We start from the raw sequence: 12,072 nt of genomic DNA on the forward strand, positions 1-12,072 counted from the left end.
TCGCGTTATTTTTAGCAGGTCATTAAGGGCTGGCAGCAAAATTTGCAAACTGACTTGTGGGTCTTTTGATTCGTGTTAGCATAACGTTTTAAAGAAAACATAAACTGGGATTTAGAACAAAGGGAATTGAAGGACTGGAAATATTATAAGTTTTTAAATGACAGTGAGAGATTTAAATAAATAGACTTTGTGTGAGTCTCCTACTCACTCACAGCTCTCCCATTTGAACATAATGCAGCTAAACAAATACAACCCAGAGGTTTTATAGAAAAGATGCTAGGATAAGGATTTCTTTCCACCCCACAAATATTTGCATGCCCCGGGCAGGGATGGTGCATTAGAAGCTGGGTCCCTGCAGGGCACCATGGTCGGATCGGGAGGGAGCTGGGAGCTGCCTGCCTCGGCCACCTGGTCTGCGGGCAGGGAAGCTCCGCTTGCTCTCAGAGGTGCGTCCGGGCACCCGGAGGGTCCTGGAGCAGGGCACAGGAGCCGGGTTTGCTGCCTGCCATGGCTGAAGTCTGCGGGGGCTGAAGAGCTTCTCACCCATCAGTGGAGCAAAGCTTCCCAAAAATCTGCATTTAATAAAGAAATTATAAGCTAGAGATTCATCTTTGAACAGCGTATTCTTTTACCGTGCTATTGGCAGTACAATGAGCGCGGTTCTCGGAAGGAAATCCAGGGAATATCCCATAGATTGTCTGAAAGCTAACCACAACTGGGATGATCCCAAACTGTCACCCACATGCCTGGGCACCTTTCAGCTGGCTGGCTCTTAGCGGCACCTGCACAGAGCCAGTGGGCAGGCAGATGGACCACAGCTCGCACGTCCCCTGGCTGTTTATCCCCCCAGCAGCCAAATTTCTGCCATAGCCCGAATCTGCCAGAGCAAGCCTGAGACTGGACTCACACATACCTTCCCAAATGCAGAGGGACTTTTTGCAAACAGGCTCCCAAACATGGCTTTGACAGGGTGCTGGCCACCAGCTTTCCTGTATTTCACTGTAAATTGTGCTTAATCTGAAGTGTTAACAGTGCCTTTGTCGTGCTAGTGTTTATCAGCTGCACTGGCTGCAGATTGATGTATGGGGGCATCACCCCCAATGGAGCAACCCCATCCATCCCACGGAGCCTCACAGATTCACTTACCAATGTGAATCAAGCAGCGAGCCAAGGAAGCTCAGGACACTGTGGCACTCTTCCCCGTTAGTCATCCGATATCGCACGGCTCCAGACACTGTTCCTGTCCTGAGCACGGGCCATCCATCGGCACTTAGGGCTGCCCGCTCATGCGGAGCCGGGATGAGCAGGTACGAGCAGGGAGAGGTGCCGCTGCTCAGGTCGGGGCTACCCCTGCAGCACCCAGGGCACAATGCTGGGTGTCCCCGCAAACAAAGCACCCTGCCCCGTGTGTCCCCCCCCCGGGCCACCCTGCTGCTGGCCTGGCTGCTGCTGGGAGCAGAAAGGTGGCCCCAGGGCTTGTGGGTCCCTTCAGCAGGAGCTGCTGTGGCTACCAAACCTCATGCAGAATGGAAATACAGTCAGGAAAGCAGGTGAGCGGGCAAAGGGGACCCGGACCGGCTGCACCGTGGGGGAATTCTCACATTTCAGGGAAAGAACAGCTGATGGATCATAGGGGGCATGAAACCCCTGCACCCCCTGGCTGACCACTTGCCCTCCTTAGCAGCTACGAAACACAACTGCAAAAGGACCCATGCTTCCCCAGGGGGCTCGGCTGCTCACAGAAGTCCTGGGAGGACTAAATCTGGCTCCAGCTTTACCAGCTTCCACAGCAGCTGTCAGATTGAAGAGCTCTGGTTCAAGCCTCAAAGGCAGAAAGGACGTTCTGCCACGGCAGCTGCGCTTGCGGAGAGGTAAAGGAGAGCACGCACTGTGCGGGGAGATTGCAGGAGATGGGTTCTGATGAGATGGAGTTCATGTCTTTTCTGAAGGGGCAAATGTGGTGTCAAAAAGGATCAGTGCTCAAGAAGGTGGTGAAAAGCAACGTACCTGAATACCCAAGGGCAGAGAAGAGCAGCTGCCTCATTACCTGCTTCACAGCCTCCTAATAGAAAGCGCCATCTCCTTTATTAACAGGATCAATAAAACTCATTTCTCAATAGGCAATGAAATAGTACCTGTCCTCTTACAGTAATGTAGGTAATTGATGAAATCAGCTCTCACCCTCCCCTGTGCGTCCCCTCGGACCTCATCGTTATGTCCCCAGCACAGGCACATCCCTGCATGGGCGGTGGTGCCAGCAGCACTCGGCACTGGGGCTAGTGGCCCAGAGGGGATGCTAGCCCGTGTCTAGGGACACAGAGAGCTGCTCTAACGCCATGCCTGGGCAACGTGTGGCATGCATGGCACCGGTCGCCTGTGCTAAAAAATCCTGCAGTGGTTTTGTTTGGCTTTTTCTTTGAAGAATTGATTTAATATGGAGTAAATTGAATTTAACCTTTGCTGTAAATGGAGGCATTTGTTTCTTTGAGTTTCAGGGGGAGTTTTCATTCATTATACTGAGCCCAATGGCCAAGCCGGCAAGAAATTTGTTTCCAAAGGGAAAAAATAGCAAGCCAAAGATAGACTCCAGTATGATTTTCATACACAACAGGAAAAAGTAACATATTCCAGCATGAGAGATTAACAGTGAATTTTGCCACCTGAAAAGTATCTCTGAATAAACTCTTCCCCGTGAGGGCGGCGACGCTGGCCCAGGCTGCCCGCAGCAGCTGTGGGTGCCCCATCCCTGGCAGGGCTCAAGGCCAGGCTGGACGGGGCTGGGAGCAGCCTGGGCTGGGGGGAGGGGTCCCTGCCCATGGTGGGGGTGGGACTGGATGGTCTTGGAGGTCTCTTCCCACTCAAACCATGCTGTGATTCCACGATTTGATGATTTCCCTTTTCTCTCAAGCAATTCTGAGGCTGGACTGAGTCCCACCAAGTGTGTCATGGTCCTCCATCTTCTGGTTTGCTTCATCAAGGAGTGGAGGAGCCAGGGCAGGGCTCTGGTGGCATCAGTTTACTGGGAAATGTAAGGACTCCTGCCAGAGATGTGCCTGGAGTTCCTGGGAAGAGCTTCAGGATAAGCTGCTCCAAGGAATCCATGCTGGATGTAGGCAGCCTTGCTGCTAATGCAGAGCTGTGGCTGTTCGCAGAGATGTCACTTCAGCTAAAGCTTCAATGAATTATTTTCAGTGCTGAAGCCCTGAGGTAAGGTGTGATGTTAGGAACCAAAGCTATTTCAAAATAAGCCTTTGGAAAAGCAAAAAAAAAATGAAAACCCACACATGAAGGAGGACACCAGCACAGTTCTCCAAGTTCAGACATTTCTGGAAGGAAGGTGGGGGGAAAGGAGAAAAGGGGGGCAGTGCTTTTCAGTGGATTTCAATTTCCTAGTTAAACTTTTCTTTCCTTTTAAAAAATAATTCATTTCTTTCCGGAAGGCAGTCTTCCTCACGGGGAACCTGGTGAATCCGTTTCTCCCCCCATCTGTGTAAACAAACCCGCGAGATGCAGGACAAGCAGTGCTATGCAGAAGGAAAACCTTCAACAAGCCCAGGCACCTCCTGATGCTGAACGAAAGATGCAGCTGCTTTCGTGTTCACTGTAAGGACAGCTCCACAAATCCGAACAGAATTATAGTAATAGTGCAATGCACGTTTTAGAGATGCTGACTTAGCCACAAGACCCATTAGCTTTGCTGTCCACATGAGGTTGCAACACAGGAAGCGTCAGCACCACGGCCCTACTGGGGAGGCTGCAGAGGCCCAGGCAGGAGGGTGGGCCTGGTAAGAACTCGTTGTGCAATTGGTATTTCGTGGGAGTGGTGAATGCAGAAGGGTATTATCACCAAGGCAGAGCCACCGCAGACCCCAGGCTGCTGGTCAGAACATCTCCTGTAGGAAATACAAGATGAGTCCAAGGAGACCACATCCCATCTAAAAAGGAACAAGATAAAATCAAGTTAAATGAGGCAAATATTTGGAATCTGAGGAAATTAGCAGGATTTGGGATAACATTTAGAATCTGGGGAAATTTTTAGGATTTGGGATATCTGGTTGCTTTTGCTTTTACTTGTGTTATTCTCAATCTTTGCTTCCTTTTTGTTCATTCTCTTTTCTACTTTGCCTACAAGCGGAAGCTTCTTAATTTGACTTTCTAAGATACTCCTCTCTTCAGGCAAATAATTGCTTTGATATCTCAAATGGTAGTATTTCTAAATTTAAAATCTAACTTTCCCATTTCCTTATCTTAACATGTTGTTGAAGCTAGCTGTGAACTCGCTGCTGGGATGAAATCACTCCCCAAAAGCAGATGCACCGATTCTGAAACAGGCTGGGAACAGAAAACATTACTTGGGGCTGGAACTCATCTGTTTCTTCTCTTCCCTATGTGTCCAAGTGAAAGAATTCCTTTTACGTTCATCTGTCTTCGTGCAAGCCTAGAAGAGGAGAAGAGATAAATGATGAACATAATCTAAATATAAAGATTTTCTTCATTCTCAGAGCCTTTGTGACTTGCTCTCTTGGGAAATCCCCAACTGAAATGGAATTTCACTCCGTTCTTCACAGATCTCATATTGCTCTTGTGAAATACATGAAACCTTTTAAAGTCAGTAATTACAACGTCAGTAATTCTGCCATGGTGAGAACGCAACAGGCATCTTGGACATAGAGGCAGACATGGAAATGCTAAAAAAACCCCACCCTAACTAATAAACTTTCCTACCCAAATGCTGCAGCTGATCTGGAAGGTCCATTGGGATGAAATGTATGTACATGTATTAACTGGCGCAGCAGCTCCGCTGTAGCCAAAAATCCCTTTCCCGTCTGGCAGCCAGGCAATTTCTAACAGGTAAAGGACCACCTTGCACTCTTGGGAAAGGAAATGTGAGCCGTAGAATTGCCTGTAAAATAGAGTTTGTTCAAATCAATAAATTACCTAATGAAGGGAAAGTGCCCGCCATGGGCTGCGGCAGGACCCCCAGCCCCATCGCTCTCCCGCTATCCAGCTCTGAGCTGCTGAGAAAGGCAAAGCCAGTGCCAGCTTCATGCGGTCCTCTGGGCGCTGCCAGTTTGCCAAGAAATATCCACACTCACCGAGAATTTGTGAGACCTGGATTGAGACCTGGGCTGTTCTTCTTCACCCTCTGGGTGAGACCGAGGTCCCGTCCCCGCTGCCTCACCCCCGGGGCAGCAGCGTGGCAGGGCTGGGGGGTGAAGTGATGCTTATAAGGCAAAAGGAGAGATGAGCGAAGAGTTCACATGCTCAAAACAGTAAATACCTGATGAAGAACTTTGCATGCGATCGGGCGGTGGAATTGAGCTAAACCTCATTAAATCTGATTCACAGCTGGGCTGTAAATCACGGCGGGGAGCTGCGGAGCGGGATGGATATTCCCACTCCTTATACGGGACCCCGGGGGATCCTGTCCAGCTCATCCGCCAAAGCATGAGATGAGGATGAAATTGCTACTGCCAGCAATATCATCCCAGCTATATATAGTGGTCTCCAGAGCGAGGATTTTGCAAATCTAAATAAATCATGGACACTTAGTTGAGGAAGTTAAGAACAATATATGTCTGACAAACCAGACAGGATTTGGTCTTGACCGTGGAAGACAACTCCGTACTGTTGTACCTTAAATAAATATTACTGCCGCTAAAAACTGCAGCACATTTTCTAAGAGTGAGATGCAGGTTTCAATTTTTAAATGTTAAATTTAGATTTTAAATCTCTTGGATTTACAGATTGTCCTTGGAAATGTAGGTATTCAGTTTCTTGCGGAATTAGGAATCTTAATTTTCTTGTGCTCCTCCAAAAATCACAGATTTTGGACCAAACAAATACCCTCTGCATACTTTAGAAATGCATCTAAATACATGTCTAGTTTTAATAATCGCAGGGATGATAAATCAGGAAAAACTCAGAATTTTCTATGAAGAACAGCTGATAATTTAAGAATTAATTCTGTGCCAATGCAGCATGGCACTGAAGCTGGAGCGTTATCTGAGACGTGTGTCCTGACAAGCCTCCTCCAGGCTTCCAAGGAGTCACACCTCCAGCAGCTCCGGGCTCCCAGGCTCAGCTCAGTCAAAAAAGTAGGGGGAAATGCATTTTTTTAGTTCCATTCAAAAAATTAACACAGCGTTCCCTAGGAACAGAAGAGAAAAGCGAGCCCCATTTGTGGCCATCTCCACGCTAGTACAGCTTCCAGTTCTCCCACTGGTCACGTCCAACTCAAGAGCTGTTCAGACTTCATTTATTCATTCCAAATAACCTTGATATTTAGTCAAGGTAGAGGGGACGTTCTAGCCACACACACCAGTTTCTTCATTGATTCTAGGCAGTAATGTACAATCATGACATTTAGGCTTTTGAAGAGCAGCTTGCTCAGCATTCCACATGCAAGAAACGTACCCGAAATGTCTATTGACCAACCTAATTAGAAGAGTGAGAGGAAATGATTGCAGAATCCTTGACGATTTCTAAAAGATATCAATATCTATAGTCATTAATTCATATTCACTCTCAAGTATTGCGCATCAATTGGCAAATGAATTTCTGTTGTTAATAGATCAAATACTCTCAATTAATAAGCATTGCTAATTGGATTTTTTTTTTTATTTCTGTAAACGGCAGGACTGTGCTGCATAGAAACACCACCTTTGCTCGCGTGCCAGAGGGATGGACTGGGATTTGTTTCCCACGCATGACCAGGCGAGGGCTCGAGCCAGGAGTCACTGTGCTTAAGTCTCGTTTTGCAAAAAATATATGTTCTTGTTCCCATTTCTGCCAGCTGTGTTGGGGACATGAGAGCATCCCTGGCCCTTAGAGCAGGGAAAATGGGTCGGGTCCTGGTGCTGGCATGGCTGGCAGGGAACCAGCTGCCTCCACGGCAGTGATGGAGAGGCAGATGCCTGCTGCCTCTCCACAGGGACACGCAAAGCCTGGAGTTGCTGGAGTTTTTTCAGAGAAGGGCGTCAGGCTCAGAACATCTCTCTTTTCATCAGTCCTCGCCCTGTCTTCTTGCCCACTTCTGCCCTTGGTAATGCCTCGACAGTCCCAACCTGAACCAGAAAACTTCCACCAGGAAAGTCAGCGTTTCCAGTAAACACGCTGGCCTGGAGGAAGAGCACTCAGGCAAGAAATACAGCGCCAGGGCGTTCTCTCCTCCCCAGCTCCTGGGAGCAGCTGCCGGCCCCAGGGAAGGCGCTGCTGCTGCTCGGGGTGCGGGGCAGAAGGGAGGCAAGCCGAGGCTAATGCCCTCGTTGGTAGGGCTTGGGGACAGCAGTGCCAGATTCTGTGCAAACACCTCTGTAGGTAAACACGTGGGGAGGGGAGGAAACGTGGGCAGTTACACAGCCTTTTGGTTTAATACAGCAGTAATATAATAGGTGAAAAATCTGTTATGCAATAGAGGAAAAATAAACGTTCATGGTTGCTTATAGGGCTAGAAACGATGGCTGAAGACCTTGGGAGAAAAATCTTCCACTCCCGCTCCCTGCTCCGACATCCTGGGGACCCAGCCAGAGGGATGGGAATGTAGCTCCAACCCCAGGCCCAGGATGCCCTCACCTCCATGCCAGCTGTGCGGGGCAGGCTCCGGGCACCCGGGGCTGTGTTTGGCCATGGCTCTGCTTCCCTTTTACAGAGCCTGGCTTTTTAGTAAGACATGAGAAAATCAATATTTTCCTAATGGAAAACGATAAAAGGGAGGAACAAAAACTGCATTTGTAAGTCAGCTACTGCACACAAGAGCAGATAAAAAAAATATGAAGCACTTATCAGGCTCAAACCCATTCTAGAGTTTCACAAAGACATGCTTGCAATGGTTAGGAAGTTGTACCAATACAAAAGTGCATCTGCTTTGCTAGAGCTAATGTCTTGGTGTCTACTAAATCCATAAACACACAGGATAGCGAGCTGCCATTTCCCAGCTCATGATCTGACACAGATCTACAGCAGCAGGATGAGATGAAGCATCTTCACATTTCTGTGTTCATGGTCAGTGACAGCAAGGGCCAGCCTGCAAGTCTGCAAAATGGCTGAGTGTCTCCACTGAAATGGAAAGTATGTACAATATCACTTGATACTTTTTATATATACAAGTTGATACAATTATGACAAATAGCAGATTTCAATTACAGCAACTTTCCTGTAAGTAAAAGCTGAAAGTTTCTAAGAAATCTTCTGACTAATGTACAGCTCTTGGCTGTGCTATGGCTGGATATCAAAAAAACCTCTTCATCAAACGGCTGCAACTGCAGCCGATAAATGCCCAAGAAAGAAAAGCTCAAGTTAAGGGAATGTGAGGCTGGGAGAGAGTGCAGGACATGATGGCTTTTGCAGTTGGTCGGTACGGGGAGAGCAGCACCTCCTCTCCTTCGTGTCAGCCAACAGCCAGATGGGGATCACTCTTGTATACAGCTTAAAATGATGCTCTAGTCCAAAGTTTTTCTGCACAGGTGGCATTCTCTTTCAGCACGGGGCACTAATCCTTAGAGACAAGCCCAGGACCGAGCAAGCGAGCCCCATCCCACCAGCAGTGCCAAGGAACAGGGGGGAAGGTGGGCACACAATGCTGCAGCTGGTGAGGCAGGAGCAGCACTGGTGGCAAAAAAACCCCCACCAAACATCTCCGTGATTCAAGATTTACCTTTTTCCAGCAGAAACCCCCTTCTCACAGCTGGCAGAGATGAGGCTTGCCAAGGAGCAGCGAGCCACAGCTTCTGCTGCTGACGCTCATCACACACGCGCATGAGTGGGGCACCCCAAGTGGAGAAACTCTTCTGACGTGGGTACCACCAGCACTGGTGCACAGAATAAGTGCTCAGCAGTGATGTCTCTCCTTCCCAAGGAGCTTTTGCATCTGCCTTTCGCTTTCTGACCCAGGCCAGTGAGTCGGTGCATTACAGAAAAGGAAGGGCAGGCGCTGGCAGAGCTCTCGCTGTCAAAAGCCAGCTCTGCTCTCATTTATACCTGAGAACCCGCTCTGCTCAGTAGATTCCTGCCAGTGTAAGGACAAGGACCATTTTGCCTTTGGCATTCCCCACCACGCAGCTTCGCAGCGCATCAGATTCACAGGGCAAGGACCAGACCTGTGCACCGCACTGGTTGGCCCACCGCATCCCTTCCCCTTTCCCCCTAACACCATTAAGCCACCTTGCAGGCTGCGGTTTCTCAGAACACACAGTTTAATCGGTCTTTCTAGGCTTAATGCTATGCAATTATTTTCCAGGGAACAAATGTAATCTTTATTCAATACAAGTGTTATCTGGGGCTCAAGATAAAAAATAATTTTTTCTTGAAGTGTAATGCATTCTGAATCCACATCTGCAAAATCTAATCAAAGGATGAAATGCATCCTTTTAACTTCAGAAAGAATTTGATATGTGAAATGCATGATAGATCTGCAGTCGGTCTGTGAGAAGGGGCAGATGGGATGACTCCAGGAAAGTCACAGGAAGAACGGATATTTAGAGAAGATCTCAGAGGATTACGTTCTGTTCAGATGTATAATCAGCTTGTTGCATTCCCCTACCATTCACTTCAACCCCTTCCCATCAGGAGGGCAGTTTCTGGCAGGTCCAGCGCCAGGCCAGCCCCAGCCGTGGGGAGGACAGTCTTAGAGCCAGCTTCAGGCCGATACTCTGTGATAAGAAAATCATTGAACAATTCATTGAGAATTTAGCTGCTGGCAGTTTCACCTGTCCTTTCCCCAAATAAATGGTATAAAGGAAATTAATGTCTGCAGAAGGCAGCAGCTGAAGTACTAAGAAACACACGAGGTATTCATTTCACGGTAGACAGTCTTTTGACAGAAAACAGACGCTTGTGCCCCCCCACAAGCAGCTGAAGAGCAACCATCCCCACGCCAGAGCTAGAGCTCATTGCACAACCCAGTGGCTGCACACTTACTAGAAAAAACATACAGGTGGGCTTTTGCAAGCTGCTGACCTGGTATAAAGAAACTCACATTTTGGAGAAACAAGAAGAACTAAATCAAAGCACAAAATACTGTGCATGCCACCCAGCAACCATACTGAGCCTGCCGCAAGCTGCAGAGAGCATCATGGTGGCCCAGCGAGGCTGGTGGCAACGGCAGGGGCCCTCGGATCCAGCACAAACGTGGGTGTCCCCAGCCCTTGAACTGCAGCTCTTCAGAGAAGCATCCTCGAGCGGGCCACGCAGACAGCTGTGCCTAACAGCACCCGGGGTGTGCGCTAGGCCTGGGGAAACCGCAGCAGAAGGAAGGGGGTAACAAGGTAACAAGCGACGAGACAAGAGGAAACAGCCTCAAGTTGCGCCAGGGGAGGTTTAGATTGGATAGTAGGAAAAAATTCTTCATGGAAAGAGTTGTCAAGCCCTGGAACAGGCTGCCCAGGGATGTTGTGGAGTCCCCATCCCTGGACATATCTGAGACACGCAGATGTGGCGCTTAGGGACATGGGTTAGTGGTGGGCTCAGCCATGCTGGGTTAACGGTTAGACTTGATGGTCTTAAAGGTCTTTTCCAACTTAAACAATTCTATGATGTATCTTGATTTAAAGCTGTTTTACGTAGCTACACTTAGAACTAGCAAACTTGTTTGCAAAAAGGCAAATACTTCCTGAGCTGCAGCAAGACTGGAAGGGGCCAGCTTGGCCCCCCATCAGCCAAAACAAGCCACACCAAGGCCACAGATCACTCAGGACAGCAGGACCCAGCCCATTGCCGCCGCCAATTCCTGCCCCAGGTCTCATTTGTGTCCGTTTCTTGTCCCCTCCATGGCGCTGACCTGCAGTCCAGCCTCCCAGGACTCTTCCTTTTCCAGCCAGCCACGAGCCAAGCACCAGCATTACTTTAGCGTGGCAGCTCTTGCATTCAACATTTCGGTGAAATCTTATTTTGACATTCATGATCTAATTTGGAAACACTGATCAAGGATAGTCAGATGAGGAAAGAATAATGGAAAAATTACTTCTGGTTCCTCATCTCCTGAGAAGGGGAAAAATGCAGGCTGCTCACCTTTTATTGCTTCGTTCTGCTCAAGCAGGGAGAAGAGGGGTTCCAGCCCATCGTGCCGCTTAAGGGTGCCTATGGCCCGGGACATGCACACCTCCCCATCAGTGCCTCACAGGCATCTTCCTCTGCAGTTTATCCTTTCTAAAACTACCCATTTTCATCGCTCGTTGCCACCTTGTTAGTGAGGACACTACAAAAACTATTGGACTGGGAATATAGAAATCAGATATTTAGTCAAAAGAATGTTGTAACCACAAACAGGACAATTTAAAAGATAGACTATCATGGAAGCCAAGATGGTTTTCACTTGAGCAGGGAGAGTAACTACCTCACACAACACAACCACAATGCCTTTGAGGCTTTTCATCACCATCAGTTGGCTTTTTGAAAAATAGCATGAGCACCTCATTTTCATACCACTTGCCAGCCTACATTCCCTAGAGCACCTCACCCATTCTGCAGCTGCTTTTGTAATGCACTTGTATGCAAAGAAGCAAATGAGGTGTTTGTTGGGTATGCACACCTTCATCTCAGTTTCCCCAGGATTTAGTCAGGAACTGGTCAGGGTCCAAAGGGACCTCTGGAGGTCACCTAGTGCTCCTGCTAAACTCGTGTCCAGGCGGGTTTTGAATATCTCCAGAGGAGACTCCACAACCTCTCTGGGCAGCCTGTTCCATGCTCTGTCACCCTTAAAGTGAAGAACTTAAGCATTCTGGATAATCAAGACTATTCTGTTCCTGTCTCAATATATGTAATTGTTTGCTGCTCAGAAGGCACAGTGCCTTGACAAGTTGATAGGATTGTCTTTGTACTTCACACTGAAATGTTGTATTGACCTGGTACAGAAAGCAGAGTGTAGAAGAATGGCTGCAGAAGCGTGGCCTTAGAATCTCTGAAGATCTGCACAATCCACGCCTGGTATTAGAATAGGCCTGTAATCAGAATTGTACTGAAGTTAACAGGAAAGGTAGCCTTGAGCTATTCTTGAATCCTGAGACCGAGTAATTATGTTTGCCAACAGGCCGTGGCTGTAACAAGATACAGCTGCTGGGAAAGCAGGTGCAGGGC

The sequence above is a fragment of the Falco biarmicus genome, chromosome 11 (assembly GCF_023638135.1).
Source record: "Falco biarmicus isolate bFalBia1 chromosome 11, bFalBia1.pri, whole genome shotgun sequence".
In the NCBI taxonomy this organism is placed as follows: domain Eukaryota; kingdom Metazoa; phylum Chordata; class Aves; order Falconiformes; family Falconidae; genus Falco; species Falco biarmicus.